The sequence below is a fragment of the Schistocerca cancellata genome, chromosome 2, assembly GCF_023864275.1.
Source record: "Schistocerca cancellata isolate TAMUIC-IGC-003103 chromosome 2, iqSchCanc2.1, whole genome shotgun sequence".
Classification (NCBI taxonomy): Eukaryota; Metazoa; Arthropoda; class Insecta; order Orthoptera; family Acrididae; genus Schistocerca; species Schistocerca cancellata.
The window spans coordinates 1,023,289,669-1,023,308,991 of NC_064627.1; the positions used below are offsets into that span (position 1 = coordinate 1,023,289,669).

The 19,323-nt window shown below is 42.2% G+C and overlaps 1 non-coding gene across 1 annotated transcript; it reads right to left on the reverse strand.

Moving 5' to 3' along the window:
* Positions 1-18,600: 18,600 nt before the first annotated feature.
* Trnas-cga (transfer RNA serine (anticodon CGA)) lies at positions 18,601-18,675 on the reverse strand. Its single transcript has one exon. It is a non-coding gene; the product is annotated as a tRNA-Ser (tRNA).
* Between the last annotated feature and the right edge of the window lie 648 nt (positions 18,676-19,323).

Genomic DNA, 19,323 nt, shown 5'->3' on the forward strand with positions numbered 1-19,323 from the left:
TTCAGTCTGCAGACCAATAGTTTCTCACTGAACAGCCAGCTACGTAGCTCAGTAACAAATCAGCGTCCATTGGTGACACGTCAGGAGGGTAGTAAGTTGCATACCTAGATTACCTGATTTTATAGTTCAGTTCTTCAATTAATCTTGCTAGGATGGTTAGTATGTATATATGCTGCGTGCGGAAGTTGCATATCTAGATTACCTGCTTTTACTCGTAGTTCAGTTCTTCAATTAATATTGCTAGGATGGTTAGCATGTACAAATGCTGCGTGCGGACGCAGGAGCAACTGCCTGAACGTGCTTTTGGCTACGGTCAGTCACCTTCAGGCTGCTGCCTCGGGCTGTAGCGGTGGCAGAGAATCTGGCGTGTCGCATGGGACACCTCAGGTATCACTTGCGTTGCCCACGGGCTCTGCTTCCGAGACACCTCCTAGTGTACCCGAGCAATGAGAGAAGCATTCAACGAATTCGAACATAAAACATTGGCAAACAATCTAAACAAGAACCCTAAAAAGTTTTGGTCATATGTAAAATCGGTAAGCGGATCTAAATCCCCTATTCAGTCACTCGTTGACCACGATGGCACCGAAACAGAGGACGACCGAAGAAAGGCCGAAATACTGAATTCAGTGTTCCGAAACTGTTTCACTGCGGAAAATCGTAACACGGTCCCTGACTTCAGCCGTCGCACGGACGCCAAAATGGAAAATATTGAAATAAACGATATCGGAATTGAAAAACAACTGCTATCACTTAGTAGCGGAAAAGCATCCGGACCAGACGAGATACCCTTAAGATTCTACAGTGACTATGCTAAAGAACTTGCCCCCTTTCTATCAGCAATTTATCGTAGATCGCTGGAAGAACGTAAAGTACCTAGCGACTGGAAGAAAGCGCAGGTCGTTCCCATTTTCAAGAAGGGTCATAAATCAGATGCGAATAATTATAGGCCTATTTCGCTTACGTCAATCTGTTGTAGAATAATGGAACATGTTTTGTGTTCTCGTATTATGACGTTCTTAGATAATACAAATCTCCTTCATCATAACCAACATGGATTCCGCAAACAGAGATCATGTGAAACTCAGCTCGCCCTATTTGCCCAAGAAATTCACAGTGCCGTAGACACTGGCGAGCAGATTGATGCCGTATTCCTGGACTTCAGGAAGGCATTTGATACGGTTCCGCACTTACGTTTAGTGAAAAAAATACGAGCTTACGGAATATCGGACCAGGTTTGTGATTGGATTCAGGATTTCCTAGAAGAAAGAACACAACATGTCATTCTTAACGGTTCAAAATCTGCAGATGTAGAGGTAATTTCGGGAGTACCGCAAGGAAGCGTGATAGGACCTTTATTGTTTACAATATACATAAATGACTTAGTTGACAACATCGGTAGCTCCGTGAGGCTATTTGCAGATGACACGGTTGTCTACAAGAAAGTAGCAACATCAGAAGACTCGTACGTACTCCAGGAAGACCTGCTGAGGATTAATGCATGGTGCGACAGCTGGCAGCTTTCCCTAAACGTAGATAAATGTAATATAATGCGCATACATAGGGGCAGAAATCCATTCCAGTACGATTATGCCATAGGTGGTAAATCATTGGAAGCGGTAACGACCGTAAAATACTTAGGAGTTACTATCCGGAGCGATCTGAAGTGGAATAAAACAAATAGTGGGAAAAGCAGGCGCCAGGTTGAGATTCATAGGAAGAATTCTAAGAAAATGTGACTCATCGACGAAAGAAGTAGCTTACAAAACGCTTGTTCGTCCGATTCTTGAGTATTGCTCATCAGTATGGGACCCTTACCAGGTTGGATTAATAGAAGAGATAGACATGATCCAGCGAAAAGCAGCGCGATTCGTCATGGGGACATTTAGTCAGCGCGAGAGCGTTACGGAGATGCTGAACAAGCTCCAGTGGCGGACACTTCAAGAAAGGCGTTACGCAATACGGAGAGGTTTATTATCGAAATTACGAGAGAGCACATTCCGGGAAGAGATGGGCAACATATTACTACCGCCCACATATATCTCGCGTAATGATCACAACGAAAAGATCCGAGAAATTAGAGCAAATACGGAGACTTACAAGCAGTCGTTCTTCCCACGCACAATTCGTGAATGGAACAGGGAAGGGGGGATCAGATAGTGGTACAATAAGTACCCTCCGCCACCCACCGTAAGGTGGCTCGCGGAGTATAGATGTAGATGTAGATGCAATGGATCCGTCCTCACAGTAGGATAAGTGGCGGGTGGTAACGCGTTAGCGTCGCTCGAAGAGGGGGCCAAATGTGGAGACTAGTGACCTGGCCCCGCCCATTCACCCTGGGAGTGGACAGGTGACCGCTCCTTGAGCAGGGTCTGAGCAGGCACACGGGGGGAGGGGTTTCCTAGTTATTGCGAGCTCCAATGTTAGGAGCGTTATGGAGCCCCTTAGACAGATAGCTTTCAGGGCTGGAAAGAAAGCCAAAGTGCGCTCGGTGTGTCTGCCGGGGAGCCTGTAACGGTAACACCGGTCGTCTTAAACGACAATCGTGGGTCAGGAACAAACGTTCTCCCAGCAAAAAGCAATTTGTAACATTACGTATTAATATCGGCCGTCAGACTAATTAGGTATTCTTGTGTTAAGCAATATAATAAAGCCGAAGGCAGTGCTAAGGCTAACCTAACCTTCCTTGACACACACACACACACTAAACTATTTCTTTATCTCTGTTCACACTACAACACAGTAACCTAACCTTGCGGATAAATATACCAGCCAGCCACGGAGGCCGAGCGGTTCTAGGCGCTTCAGTCCGGAACCGCGCGACTGCTACGGTCGCAGGTTCGAATCCTGCCTCGGGCATGGATGTGTGTGATGTCCTTAGGTTAGTTAGGTTTAAGTAGTTGTAAGTTCTAGGAGAATGATGACCTCAGATGTTACGTCCCATAGTGCTCAGAGCCATTTGAACAACTTTTTAAAAAAATATACCACTAACTTGAAATTCAGACAAACAAATGGCCAATGAGATAGCAGACAGTAAATATGCATCTCAACAACAGTGCCTTAAATGAAATAGATGCAGCAGTTTATCGAACCAACACACATGAAACTAGTAGCAGTACTGAACAGAGAAAAGCATGAAATGATTTTGATTTAAATTAAGGGGTCTGTCAATGATCATGCTCTACAACTTTATTGCTTAACACAGGGTTTCTATGCCTTTGAATTAACCAACCTACAATAGAATAGCTATCGCAGTAAATATTCTTTCTTAAACTCGGTTTGAAGCAATTAAACAGAATGCAAATCTAACTACACTGGCTCTGAAGGAGCCTTTGCTTTGCTTCATTATTAATTGTGTAAAGCACAACAAACTATAACTCATTAAATCACAAATGGGGTTTGATAAGCAATCTTTTAACCTACACAAAATATATGTGGCTGTGCAAATGCCAACACAACATTAAATTTAAGTTCAAACGATTTTTCATGAAGTGAACACTGATGAACTTACTAATTCTGATCAAAGTGCATAAATGCAACAATTAATAATCCTTTTCATTACAGATTACATTTCAGGCAGCTTTTCAAGTAAGGCAAATTGTTTAAGAAAGTAACTGCAGATTAGCCGGCCGGAGTGGCCGTGCTGTCCTAGGCGCTACAGTCTGGAACTGCGAGACCGCTACGGTCGCAGGTTCGAATCCTGCCTCGGGCATGGATGTGTGTGATGTCCTTAGGTTAGTTAGGTTTAAGTACTTCTAAGTTCTAGGGGACTCATGACCTCAGAAGTTAAGTCCCATAGTGCTCAGAGCCATTAAAAAAAAAAACACCAGTAACTGCAGATTGATTTAAAATTGCACTGAAAAGGGAGTATTTCTCAAACTACAAAAGTGAACTTTAAACACTATAGCTCCACGCATTAGAACGCAGTCACGAAAATTTTTTCAGCTGCTTTCAGCTTTCCATTATAATTCCATTATAATATAGTACACTCGGAATTAAATTCACTAGGATAGGATTCCTGTCCAGGTTTGTGGTTTGGGATAATCACGGGTGTAAGGTAGAGTTTTTAGCAACACCACGATTATTATTAAAATCAACGAAATTTCACAAATACTGGTCCATTTACAGAGTGCCAAATATAAACAATTTAGTGGAAGGCTGGTGGCACTGGTGGCATAATTTGCAGTGGCTGTTAACATGGCGGTGATGCAGTCATGGCAGTAGTATTGGCCTCGCCCAGTTACAGATCTTCTTAGCGTCGGAATTATATTTTTATAGGGCCAAAACCAAGCTACAATAATACAATCACCAAATGCAGCATCCGAGGCCCATAAATACTGCCCTTAAGCTCTTCTGGCCTCAGAACTCCAGGAATAGGAGCCACAATGATCCGATACTGCTAGCGAGGTGTTGACCACAGTGCTGCTCAGCCCAGACTCCTTAACCGCCACAAAGGACGAGTTGCCATTTGCTCGCCAACCACACCTTTTTCACTTCGCCATGCTACTTGCTTAGCTGCGGGGCTTCGCCACGTCTTTTACATTCAACCCTACGTTCCCTAACTATGGACCAAGTATTTTCCATTCCAATGTACAACAATGTTTTAGGCATCTACTGGTGGGAAACCTTTTACAAGTTCTGAACTTCAGAGTTCAGTGAGAAGGAATTAGTTAGAAACCAGTTATCAATGTTCATGAAAATCCCAATAACCGATTTTTCTAGGACTCTACTTGTTTTACTGTTTGTATAATCTGCAAACAAAATAAAATTGTCGTCTGGTAATGTTACAGATTAACGGTCATTCATATACAACAGAAAAAGAAAGGGCCGAAAGATGGAACTTAGTGGGACACCACATGCAAGTGGTTCCCACTTGGCTGATGCCTAATAGCTTAGCACATGTCTCTTTCCTAATGAAACCGTTTCTTTCCTGTCACAGATATAGGATTTGATCATTTTACTGCATCTCCTGTTACACTGTGGTTTCCAGATTTACTTAAAAGGATGTTCTTGTTTAAGCAGTCAAATTCCTTTGACAGATGAAAGAAACGGTAACCTGTAATTGCTTTGACAGCACAACGATTCCGAACAGGACGCTGGCTTACAGACCTACTGGCCAAATTTATTTATTTGTCTGTGTCAAATGTTCAAATGTGTGTGAATTCTTATGGGACTTAACTGCGAAGATCGTCCGTCCCTAAGCTTACACACTACTTAACCTAAATTATCCTAAGGAAAAACACACACACCTATGCCCGAGGGAGGACTCGAACCTCCGCTGGGACCAGCCGCACAGTCCATGACTGCAGCGCCTGAGACCTCTCGGCTAATCCCGCGCGGCTTATCTGTGTCCAAAGAACAGTTAACACAATATGATCTAAAACTATAATCCACTGTTAATTACAGAGAATATCACGCTTTATGAGTCTTCAGCAGCCAGTAAAACAAGTGTTTCATGTAACAGGACAGAAGAGATCCAAGAACACCAATTTAAAGATGGATTCAGGCCAGAACAGGCTGATGGGCCTAAACTCCGAAAGGATAATGACGATGGATAGCTATACGGTTTGATATATATATACACTCCTGGAAATGGAAAAAAGAACACATTGACACCGGTGTGTCAGACCCACCATACTTGCTCCGCACACTGCGAGAGGGCTGTACAAGCAATGATCACACGCACGGCACAGCGGACACACCAGGAACCGCGGTGTTGGCCGTCGAATGGCGCTAGCTGCGCAGCATTTGTGGACCGCCGCCGTCAGTGTCAGCCAGTTTGCCGTGGCATACGGAGCTCCATCGCAGTCTTTAACACTGGTAGCATGCCGCGACAGCATGGACGTGAACCGTATGTGCAGTTGACGGACTTTGAGCGACGGCGTATAGTGGGCATGCGGGAGGCCGGGTGGACGTACCGCCGAATTGCTCAACACGTGGGGCGTGAGGTCTCCACAGTACATCGATGTTGTCGCCAGTGGTCGGCGGAAGGTGCACGTGCCCGTCGACCTGGGACCGGACCGCAGCGACGCACGGATGCACGCCAAGACCGTAGGATCCTACGCAGTGCTGTAGGGGACCGCACCGCCACTTCCCAGCAAATTAGGGACACTGTTGCCTCTGGGGTATCGGCGAGGACCATTCGCAACCGTCTCCATGAAGCTGGGCTACGGTCCCGCACACCGTTAGGCCGTCTTCCGCTCACGCCCCAACATCGTGCAGCCCGCCCCCAGTGGTGTCGCGACAGGCGTGAATGGAGGGACGAATGGAGACGTGTCGTCTTCAGCGATGAGAGTCGCTTCTGCCTTGGTGCCAATGATGGTCGTATGCGTGTTTGGCGCCGTGCAGGTGAGCGCCACAATCAGGACTGCATACGACCGAGGCACACAGGGCCAACACCCGGCATCATGGTGTGGGGAGCGATCTCCTACACTGGCCGTACACCACTGGTGATCGTCGAGGGGACACTGAATAGTGCACGGTACATCCAAACCGTCATCGAACCCATCGTTCTACCATTCCTAGAGCGGCAAGGGAACTTGCTGTTCCAACAGGACAATGCACGTCCGCATGTATCCCGTGCCACCCAACGTGCTCTAGAAGGTGTAAGTCAACTACCCTAGCCAGCAAGATCTCCGGATCTGCCCCCCATTGAGCATGTTTGGGGCTGGATGAAGCGTCGTCTCACGCGGTCTGCACGTCCAGCACGAACGCTGGTCCAACTGAGGCGCCAGGTGGAAATGGCATGGTAAGCCGTTCCACAGGACTACATCCAGCATCTCTACGATCGTCTCCATGGGAGAATAGCAGCCTGCATTGCTGCGAAAGGTGGATATACACTGTACTAGTGCCGACATTGTGCATGCTCTGTTGCCTGTGTCTATGTGCCTGTGGTTCTGTCAGTGTGATCATGTGATGTATCTGACCCCAGGAATGTGTCAATAAAGTTTCCCCTTCCTGGGACAATGAATTCACGGTGTTCTTATTTCAATTTCCAGGAGTGTAGATATATATATATATATATATATATATATATATATATATATATATATATATGTTGGTCAAAGATCTCACGATATAAGCGTCAAACGAAAAAACTACAATGAACGAAACTTGTCTAGCTTGAAGGGGGGGGCCACATGGCGCTATTGGCCCCTCTAGATGGCGCTGCCATAGGTGAAACGGGTGTCAACTGCGTTTTTTTAAATAGTAACCCCAATTTTTTATTACATATTCGTGTAGTACGCAAGGAAATATGAATGTTCTAGTTAGTTGGTGGGTCATATCGTCACAAACATATGGCCCACAATTTTAGACGAACAGTTGGTAAGAGGTAGTTTTTTTTAAATTAAAATACAGAACGTCGGTACGTTTGAACATTTTATTTCGGTTGTTCCAATGTGATACACGTATCTTTGTGAACTTATCATTTCTGAGGACGCATGCTGTTACAGCGTGATTACCTGTAAATATCATCATTTCATCCCCATCGACGCGCAAGTCGCCGAAGTGGCGACTACACGAATATGTAAAAAAAATGGAGGGTTCCTATTAAAAAAAACGCAGTTGATATCCGTTTGACCTATGGCAGTGCCATGTAGCGGGCCAACCATAGCGACATCTGGTTTCCCCCTTCAAGCTAGACGAGTTCCGTTCTCTGTAGTTTCTCGTTTGATGCTTATTTCGTGAGTTATTTGGCCCGGTCACTATCAGTGGACCACCCTGTAGACATATACACATCAAGAAAAGTCTTGCATCACCTCGGTTCCAAGAGTTCCGGAACCTGTACAGAAAACTGGAATAGGGAACAACGTAAACATCATTTCCACCCTTTTTATTGCTCATGAAAACCACATACTGCATGTTGTACCACCATATAGCGATACCTTCAGAGGTGGTGGTCCAGATTGCTGTACGCTCCGGTACCTCTACAACCCAGTAGCACGTCCTCTTTCATTGATGCATGCCTGTATTCGTCGTGCCATACTGCCCACAAGTTCATCAAGGCATTGATGGTCCAGATTGTCCCACTCCTCAACGGCGATTCGGCATAGATCCCTCAGTGGTTGGTGGGTCATATCGTCCATAAACAGCCCTTTTCAATCTATCACAGGCAAGTTCGATAGGGTTCATATCCGCAGAACATGCTGGCCACTCTAGTCGAGAGACGCCATTATCCTGAAGGAAGTCATTCACAGGATGTGCACGATGGGGGCACGAATTGTCATCCATGAAGCCGAAGGCCGCGCTAATATGCCGGCAATATGGTTGCACTAGCGGTCAGAGAATGGCATTCACGTACCGTACAGCCGTTACGGCGCCTTTCATGACCACCAGCGGAGTACGTCGGCTCCCCATAATGCCTCCCCAAAACATCAGGGAACCTCCACCTTGCTGCACTTGCTGAACAGTGTGTCTAAGGCGTTCAGCCTTACCCGGTTGCCTCCAAACAGGTCTCCGACGATTGTCTGGTTGAATGCATATGCGACACTCATCGGCGGGTTTAGTGACATCTCTGAACACTCAAAGGGACTGTGTCTGCGATACAATATCCACAGTCAATGTCTACCTTCAGGAGTTCTGGAAACCGGGGTGATGCAAAACTTATTAACGCTACACCAATCAAGTCGTTTGGCCGTAGGTTCTTAATGCTACCACCGCAAAACGGGACAAGTCGTTAGCCTCATATAACTTTAATTTTCTGTTAGGAAATGCCTTAAGTGAACGTCCTGTATCTTATATAGGAAAATATGCAGCTCATTTTGGTGTCAAATATAGCAGAGATGTTGATACCGCAGACCGAGTTAACAGAGCAGCTGCTTTCATGTTACAGATGAAAGGGCTGATGAGTACTGTCGAAACAGCTTTTGATAACGTTTATGATAACGCCAGAGATTAAAGAAATTGCAAAAATACACTTATTTAAAAAGGCAGCTAAAAAGTATCTTTTATGCAATACATTTTATACATTCAAGGATTACATAGATAAAACAGAGTAGGGGTTTGATAAAAAAGTGTTACACAAATAAATAATAATAATAATAATAATGATCATAAAACCCTTCTTCTTTCCTTTCTAGAAATATTTACCCCCAAGGTATGCATAGCACAGTACTAACACCTCTTCCTCTTTCTGAGCTCAACATCTATCATTGTGGAGGGATGCTGTCAGTTTTTAGGATATCACATGCGAAGATGCGGTACAGAAAATGGCCCAGGGCTCACCTGTGTGTGTGTGTGTGTGTGTGTGTGTGTGTGTGTAGTGAATGAAGTGTTATGAAACAATGAGCGTATAGTGTGTGAAGTGACTGATAGAGAGATATGAGTGAACAGTGTGGCATTACATTATTTAATAAGTTATTTGTAAGAAAAGTATTGTAAACCAGGAGTAAATCTAATGATGGCCTCTAACTAGAAGTCTTTAAATATATGTGTATACGAATTAGCTTATTTCAAATTGGTCTAAACTAGTAAATTTTTTGACATGTCCTATATCCTTGTAAAAGGAGATCTACGGATGAATAAAGCTACTACTTCTACTACTACTACTACTACAGCGACTCCAATATCTCATGAACGCTGTTCCAGCAAGTTAAAGATAACGGAAAGGATGAAAGTAGACCATTAAATTTAGTTATACTCAACAGGGTATACAACTCAGCTATTAACATAAACAAAGAGTTTGCTAAGCTCACAGCAAGAAAATACGAAGTAAAATTATAATAAAAACACAATTCCTAGAAAGGGATATTTCGCAAATTTTATAACCCATTTTCTTGTATTTAATTAATAATTAAAGCACTATTAAGAATTCCTGAGGAGCAAATGAAATATGTTCTTTATTGCACATCATACTAAAACCAAAGTACAGTAATTGCCATTAAAATAATTTACTTTCAATTTTTTAAAGAAATTTTATACAGTTTGTATTTTACTTGCTGTAGTAAAACAGGAAGTAGTTTAAGTAATATTTTGCGATAGTACTTCAGCTTTATTAACCATGCTTTTAAAAGTATAGAACTCTGTAAATCTGCATATAAAAATTACAAAAAGGTAGCATTATGCGGTGGAGGGGGAGGTATTGGGGGTAGGGCTTGAAACAATGGCAGTTCTGCCAGGGGTACAGGATCGTATGGATACAGCTCTGTGTGCTGGTATGATTCCAAAGGAAATACTTCGTTCTTTATTTATTTATTTCCAGCCCATGATCACGAAATATTAACTCCAGATTATCCATTTCACTCAATACTCATCATACATATGACTAACTCATTGAAAGTCTAGAATATCCTTCTGTATGAGTCCACAGCTGGAGAAAATATGTTAGAGATTAGAATCATTCTGTAAACTTTAGCTTATGATCAATAATCCGAATTACCTTAGAGAACTTTATTGCTGCTTCATCTTCATTAATGTAATAAAGTATATTCAAATAGCTGAGTTCAGTAAGAAAGATATTTCATAAAGAAAAATTCTGTCAGGTTCAGACACTAGCAGAGAGAAGAGTTTCTGTGTGCCAACAAGTTTTGTGGAAACGATCATTGTAAAGAGCTAGTCAAAATTTTTGAAATTATGTGTTTTAAAAAATGGCAAACATAAACCCTTCCTTGATTAAAATAATACAACAGATGTATAAAGAAAACATTTGCCAAGTGAAAGTCGGTAATAAACTTTCACAGAAATTTAGAAGAAGCAAAGGCCTTTTACAGGGCTGTCCCATGTTACCATCATTATTTAAAACCTATATAGATATTAGTCTTAGAACATGATCGCGTAAATGTAATGGTATGGGATTAGAAATAAGAGATGGAGTTTACCTACATCATTTATTGTTTGCCGATGACCAAGTACTCGTAGCACAAGATGGGGAGGATGCTAACTATATGTGCAATCAACTGGCAGTAGCATACAAAACCTGGTGTTTGAAGATTAATTACCAAAAAACAGAATACTTGACTAATGATTCAGATGAGCTATACATTGAAGGAAACAAAATCAAAAAGCTAAACACCTCCTGTTGATTGGGATCGGTTTTAGAAATCGAGGGCAAATCAGTCAGAAATCAATAAAAGAAGTAGTAGCGGATGGAAGGTCATTGGGATTCTTAACTCAGTCTTATGAAGCAGGAATGTAATGAGCAGAACCAAAAAATTAATATACAAATCCATATTAGAGAGTGTGGCTCTGTATGGAACGGAGACCTGGACAATTAACCTGAAGCACATTAAAAAATTACAAGCTCTAGAGATGGACTTCTGGAGAAGATCGGCAAGAATCTCCGGGAAAGAAAAGATAAGGAACACCGAAAAAAATAAGAGAATGGAAATAAAAGAAAAAATATATGACGTAATGGATAGGAAGAAATTACAGTGGTACGGGCATGTACGACGAATGGAGAAAGCCAGAATACCAAAATTGATACTGGAGTGGGAACCTGAGGGGAGAAGAATAAGAGGACGACCTATGACCACCTGGCTCCAAAATGAACAGCACACAATGAGGAGAATGGGCGCAGAGGAAGAGGACACACAAGATCGAAATACCTGAAGGAATATTTTGAAAATATAATTTCAGAACGTTTATTCTTTGTAATGTAATTTCCGAGTAAATTATTATGTTGGAGATAAGCCTCTGTAATGAGGAAAAGTTCAAATAATAATAATAATAATAATAATAATAATAAAATGACAAAAATTATTTCTTATGAAATTGTGAGTCGTGGGGAGAAATACTGTTAGAGCTCTTGGTTTAATAACAACAAAATTTCTGGCCTGTTTTATGATAGAAAATGTAAAATTTCATATCAATATGTATTTAATTGAAAAATGAGTGCAATTTTGTTATCTTTTTATCTTGTTGTCTTGACAAACAAATCTGTAAGATAGTCGAACTGTTATACAGACCACAGGGGATGCTTTGAAATAAAGTAAAACATGTAGAGTCAAAACGAGACTTCTATTACAGCTGCTAAAGACAGTATTTAACCTATGATACTTGTCTAACTGTGACTGCAAAAAAGGTAGCCTAAATACAAAAAAAGACAACATGTATTTTACTATGGTCGTCCATATCATCGAAGAGATAAAAAAGAATTGTGTGAAGGTAGTTTCGATACTGGAATTACAGTTAATTAAAGATTAAGAAATGTACTGAGATAACTTACAGTATCGGTATATGTTTCATTCTGTAGCAGACAACCTCAAATTTGATTCATATAGTGAATGTGAGTCATTCAACCACCAGGAGCGCCATCACAGTGCATAGTTAAAATGACGACTTACACTGGTGCAGAACATAATCACTGTGTCTTTTGGTTTTATGAAATGAACCCTGAAACAATTGTTCAATGTAAATTTCGCACGGAATACACTAAAGACGCTCCAGTCAGGCCTACAATTTACTCGTGCCACAAGAACTTTGTTGAGAACGGTGAACATCAGTTGGCCGCATGTTGATGATTAGATACTGCCGCATCACAAATGGTAATTACATCGAATCAAAACGACACTTTACGCTTTTATGTGATATGTGAGGTTATTTGCTACAAAATGACACATCTACCGGTTCTGCAACTTATCTCAAGAAATTTATGTGTCATACCAAAGTTGTAAATTTCTTTTTGACTCACCCTGTACTATGTTAGGTAGACGTAAAATTTCAAAAACAATAATGTAATAATGTATGAGCTGGAGAATTTAGTACTGGTACATTTAGCCTGCCTATGGAAATAGGTTATTTGTTGTCACTCAGTCAGTACGAATAAACCAGAGTACAATTTGGTACAACTCAGTTAACGAATAAAATATTGCTTGAGAAACAAAATGACTATAATTTGGTACAACTAATTTGATGAATAAAATATTGTTTGGGAAATGAAATCAGAAAATAATCTTTTGTATTTAATATGAAAACGCAACGAAATTAAGTGATTACTGCATATGCAAATCTGGGGAAAGGAAGAAATGACAACAAACATGTTTCATTTCAAGCAACAATCAGGTCTATGTATTATATCTGTACCTCTCATTCTCACATGAAGATACATGTCGTGTGGAAAAAAATTATCTTCCAGAATAAAAACACATTTAATATTTTTGAGCCAAAAGGGTAATGGGAAAATAAAGAACGTTAAAAATTTGTAAAACGAATATTTATTTAATTTAGGCACTTGTGCACTATCAGCAGATTTCTATGAGTGAACATCATAAAGTGCTCCCTGGAATATCCAGCAAAGTGAAGAATAACACTGTTGTGTATGACAAAGAAAACTAACACTAATTCCTCAATATTGCGTCGTCATAAACGATACAATACTTTTATATGAACTCTCGTAAAATGAAATCTCATGAGTGGATGTTACTCCACAACCATTGTTATGAGATGGAGTCATGAGGCTGTAATGTATCGCTGCAGCGTAGGTTTCTATAAGAATTCAAATTAAAAAAAAATATTTTCTACGTATTTTGACAAAACTGTATTACTATATTTACGCTAAATTCCTTTGTCAATTCTGGGCTGAGTTTGTCGTTCCAGGAAGTACTGAATAATGGCCACTCGCCAAAAATCAACTGACAGTGTTTAAGTGAACGATGAAATGAAGAGATAATCATTAAAATAATAAATGAAGCAGTCAAAATCCCGAACTGACATATAGAAATGTCTGCACGAGGGAAGACTAAGGAAATACGTGAGAGTATATAATAAAACGTACGGAATTTCGAAACAGTCCGAAGATTATCTGCTTACAGTAACGAATTCCTCAGCCATGGGCCAATATAGAAGAAAACGGAGACACCACAGAACCATCAGCCTCATTTCTCACATTGCCAGTATAATGTCAAGAATCGTGAACACTGCACAGGAAAACAGAAAAGGAAGAAAAGCTGGCTGAGGAGCAATTTGGAATTGAAAGAGATGCAAGGGCGAAGACAGTAAGGGGCTCTTACGCATCCCAGAAAGGAAATTTATGACAAAGGAAAGACGTCATGTATGTGTTCTACAGACTCCCAGAAAGCTTTTGACGATAGACATTGGACAAGAATTAGACTGTATCGGCAGATGATTTATAAATTTATTATATCTTAAGGGGCTCCGGAACGCCCTATACTTGCAATGTTAAAACAACGCTTATAAATTACATCTTTCCTCACAAAGTATTTGAGGTAGGAAGTTGAACTTTTTATAGATTATTTATTGGAATATGGGCTACAACTTAACACAGGGATTTTACAAAATTTTAGTTCAGTTATTAAAGACGATTTTTTTTCAATTGTAATGAAAATTCACAACATTTTTTTGCAATTTTTTATTTATATATTCAAAAATATACAGTTTTTTGGAAAAAGGCTGTGTTAAATTATGCAGAAGGTACTGTGTAACATTTACTGAAAGTTTGAAACAAATATGTTTGGAAGATCCTTAGAAAACATGTAATTAGTATGAGAAAATAAAAGTTTTGGGAATCGAGCGACAAAGATTGGATTAACTTTTTAGTGCATTCCAGGTCCATAGGGTCGATTATCTTCATCCTCTGCAAACTCCTCCTCCAGCTTCCTCTTGTTCCTCCTCCTGTTTACTCTTGCTTGTATTTCTAGACTCTTTACAGCCCTGTCTGCAGCCCGAAGGCGTTCCTTGTCTAACGCAAGCATCGCTCGTACCATGTTAGAATCTTATTATTTACAGTAATAACACATACCTTTGGCTTTCCAACATTTCTCCTTTTCTTAAAAGCCTTCAGAGGATTTCTAATAACTTTACTTTTACTCATTATTATACTTCAACAAAACAGAGGCTCAAAGAAACAGAATTAATTACGAATATTTTCGAGATAACGACAGAGTAAATAAACATGAAACAATCGACAATCACACCAGCGATATATATTGAACCATTACAGGTTAGCCACAACACATACTTTATCTCACATCACTAAAATGTACCTGATGTACACGGACGTTAATAATAACACCATTTGACAGCAGTTTAACAGCGCCACAGTGGGTCACGCCCATGTAGAACACATTTCAAAAAAAAATTAAAAATAGTTGTAGTCTTCGGAATTGAATAAATTATATATCTATTAAAAGGTAATAGCCTGCAGATTCAGAAAACGCAAAAAAGTAAAAATTGAGCTTTTCATGATTTTGAGCCTTTCCGGAGCCCCTTAAACAAGAGGCTTCTACAAGACAGACTGTATTGTTTACTAATGGACAAAGGGATAAAAATAATGCCTGAGTTTCACAGACGGTAAGATTCTTCTACTCAGAGATGGGAAGGAAAACACCATCCGAAAAGGCGTTTTAGGCCCAACGGTAGCGACCGGCCGCCGTGTCGGTATTCAGCGCGGAGGCGTCGCGGACCCGGTTACGGAGGGGCATGTGGCCAGCACACCGTTCTCCCGGCCGTTGTCAGTTTTCGTGACCTGTGCCGCTACTTCTCAGTCAAGTAGCTCCTCAATTGGTCTCACAAGGGCTGAGTGCATCCCGCTTGCCAACAGGACTCGGAAGACTCAGACGGTGTCCCATCCAAGTGTTACCCACGCCCGACAGCGATTAACTTCGGTGGTCTGACGGGAGCCGGTCTTACTACGGCGGCAAGGCCATTGGCCCAGAGGTGGGGAAGAGCTCCAAAAATAGAAGAGGATTAAGGGAAATCAGGTCCGCCTATTATGCACGAAGTATTGTTTATAAATGCCCAGACATGTTACCCCCTTTGTACCATCACCACTGGGTACTTTTAATCTGTTATGAAAAATGCCAGTCTCTTTTAAATAATACTTATTCTAATGAGCCAAAGGCTTTGCAGCAGTGGTAACACCTGTTCCCTCGGATCACCGAATTTAGGCTACCACTCGGATGGGCGAACGAATACGTCTGCCGATCGCTGTTGAGAAGTGGGGGTGCACTCAGCCCTTGTGAAGAGCTACTTGACTGAGGAGTAGTGGCTCCGGTCACGAAAACTGACAACCGCCTCGAGAGCGGTATGCTGACCGTATGTCCCTCCGTATCCCCATTCAGTGACGTCTGCAGGTCGACCACTACCGTTGGGCCTTTCGAGGCCTGTTCGGTAGGAAGAAGAATTTTATTTTAATGAAACTAAAGCTAAAATCAGTTCATGTCTGTTTTGGTTATTACTTTACTTTTGTGTCGTTCTGTATTACGCTCGTTACGCTATTATACACCGGAAGTTGTCATGTGCAACTAAATAACGCTATTATAAGTTTGACTAGCGAGTTAACACTTCACCTTATCTATAAACGTAATTTTTTGCACGAAAACGTTTTGCGACCTCCTGGGTCCCTGGTTTTAGCCCAATTACTCTTAACCTTCGAATACAAATTATCACCAATGGTGGCCGAAGACTCGAGCTATAAGGAGTTGTCTTCGTTCTACCAATGGTCTCGTCAAAGACGGCGGAGGAGTGGACAAAACTCCTTGTCAACCTCTTGCTCTTAATAAGCCGAAAAATTGGTAATGGTCAATGGCATTAGGACGCAGGAGGTGATGGAAACCAACGACACATGATGAGTATCATCTCATGGACAAGTTTACATTTGAACTTCATTCAGTTTTCTCATGAAAAGAGATGGCGTGGTGGACAGCGAAAGGGGTCGGGGGGGGGGGGGGGGGAAGAGGGCTGTATTAACCGTCTTTTGAGGGCGTTAGAGTACAGTAAACGTGTCTATCCATTTCGTAAAAATATAGAGTTGCGGTTGATGCTACGTCAAAGTGCACCTATACCTCACCCCTGTTATATATCTAGATGGTATCTCGGTGTCACAAATGTGACGCACAGAGTATATTTTCCGGATAGTTCGGCAGAACGTTTAACTGCAGATACTGACATGTGTGCTTCCTCGTGTTTCCTCGCTCTGCTTATCTTTTCACCAGCCACCGAATGCTATTAAAATTTTCTTTTAAGGAAACTGCTTTGTTGTCTTGTTGCTTAAAAAGTAGGGGCTATTAACCACCCAGTAAAATACACGGCGCAGAGATTGGTTAAAACACTAGCTTCTCCCGGCCATCGATTGTGTAACACAGATCCAGTCTCTTGAAATTTCTTCACTAATCCGCGTATCGCCGAATCATTGGGAACATTAACATCGGGACATTTTCGTATGAATTCATGCCAACATTCCACGCACGATACTGTTTTGGCATAGTTCAACACAAGAAACACCCGTGTACACCATACCGAATGGAAACTCGACTGAAAACTCAAAACAAAACACCCGAACACTCAGTCACACAGTACAGAAGACACTTGCACGGTATTTCTGTCTGCGGACCGCGCCCAGCGATATATGGGCAGGGAAAGCCTCGGACTCGGCCCATTTGCAATAATGACTGTCTGAAGCGACTGAACTTGACAAAGAAACTCAAAACATCAGCACACTCTGTCGCACAGTGTGAGTACTGGTGTCTGGGAACTACGCTTAGCGACAACCGGCAGACGCAGCGGCAACAGCTGCCTAACGCACCGCGTGGCCCGCGGGCCCCTCCCGGGCTTCTTCGCGATACGCACTACTGTACTTGTCGATTTGCTTCCTGCCGTTTTGTGAAAACCTAGCATACCTTTTGCTGTTTGGGATCTTTGGTGTGGCTATTTCTTGCGCTTTTTTAATTATGTCTGTTCGGGCACACAAACTAGCAGACATAATTCAAAAAGCGCGCAAGAAATAGTCATACCAAAGATCACAAACAGCAGACATTGGGAAACACCATGAAACATGACAAGGAAACGAAAACTGTTTCAAAAGACCTGGATACAAAAGGGACAAACTAATAAGACTTGCTGCAAATGGGGAAGCCAAAGACCTTTTCAAAAGGATCCTACTACAAACCAGGAAACAACACTGGGAAAATTATGTGACCACACACAACAAAGCATCTGGGGGAAACAATACAAGATAATGACAGACAAAATCAAAACCCCATGGTACTAGGCATGCTACGGCAGGATGAAGGTTCAATGACAACGGGTTGGAGAAACGCAGTGCAACATCTGCAGAACAAATTCCTCCTGGAGAATGTCATAGACACAGGCACACAGGAACAGACTGCATTAAGGAATGAACTACACACACCGTATAATACGAATAATGTCACAGTTCCCGTTGCGCACGACGAAGGTGCGGTAGCAATAAGAGAGTTAAAAAACAAGAAAGCACCTGGACTGGACAGGATCCATGGGGAAGTACTAAAGAGGCTAGCACCACAGATCACCCCATACTTAACAGAATTACTAAATTACGCGTTACGGTCAGGCCGAGTACCGACAATCTGGAAACTCTCAAATGCAGTAATCATACGAAAATCAGCAGACAGAGATCTTTCAGATCCAAAATACTATTGACCCATATGTCTCATAAACATCGGGGCAAAAATCCAGTAGCGACTGCTGTGTGACCGCCTGCAGGCACACAGAGCTCTACTGGGACTAAGCCCACACCAATTTTGATTTAGAAAAGGTGAAAGCATTGATGACGCAATTAACAGAGCTCTTGAAATTACACAAAATACAAACACATACTCCAGAATGAGATTTTCACTCTGCAGCGGAGTGTGCGCTGATATGAAACTTCCTGGCAGATTAAAACTGTGTGCCCGACCGAGACTCGAACTCGGGACCTTTGCCTTTCGCGGGCAAGTGCTCTACCAACTGAGCTACCGAACCACGACTCACGTCCGGTACTCACAGCTTTACTTCTGCCAGTACCTCGTCTCCTACCTTCCAAACTTTACAGAAGCTCTCCTGCGAACCTTGCAGAACTAGTACTCCTGAAAGAAAGGATATTGCGGAGACATGGCTTAGCCACAGCCTGGGGGATGTTTCCAGAATGAGATTTTCACTCTGCAGCGGAGTGTGCGCTGATATGAAACTTCCTGGCAGATTAAAACTGTGTGCCCGACCGAGACTCGAACACGGGACCTTTGCCTTTCGCGGGCAAGTGCTCTACCAACTGAGCTACCGAAGCACGACTCACGCCCGGTACTCACAGCTTTACTTCTGCCAGTACCTCGTCTCCTACCTTCCAAACTTTACAGAAGCTCTCCTGCGAACCTTGCAGAACTAGCACTCCTGAAAGAAAGGATATTGCGGAGACATGGCTTAGCCACAGCCTGGGGGATGTTTCCAGAATGAGATTTTCACTCTGCAGCGGAGTGTGCGCTGATATGAAACTTCCTGGCAGATTAAAACTGTGTGCCCGACCGAGACTCGAACTCGGGACCTTTGCCTTTCGCGGGCAAGTGCTCTACCAACTGAGCTACCGAAGCACGACTCACGCCCGGTACTCACAGCTTTACTTCTGCCAGTACCTCG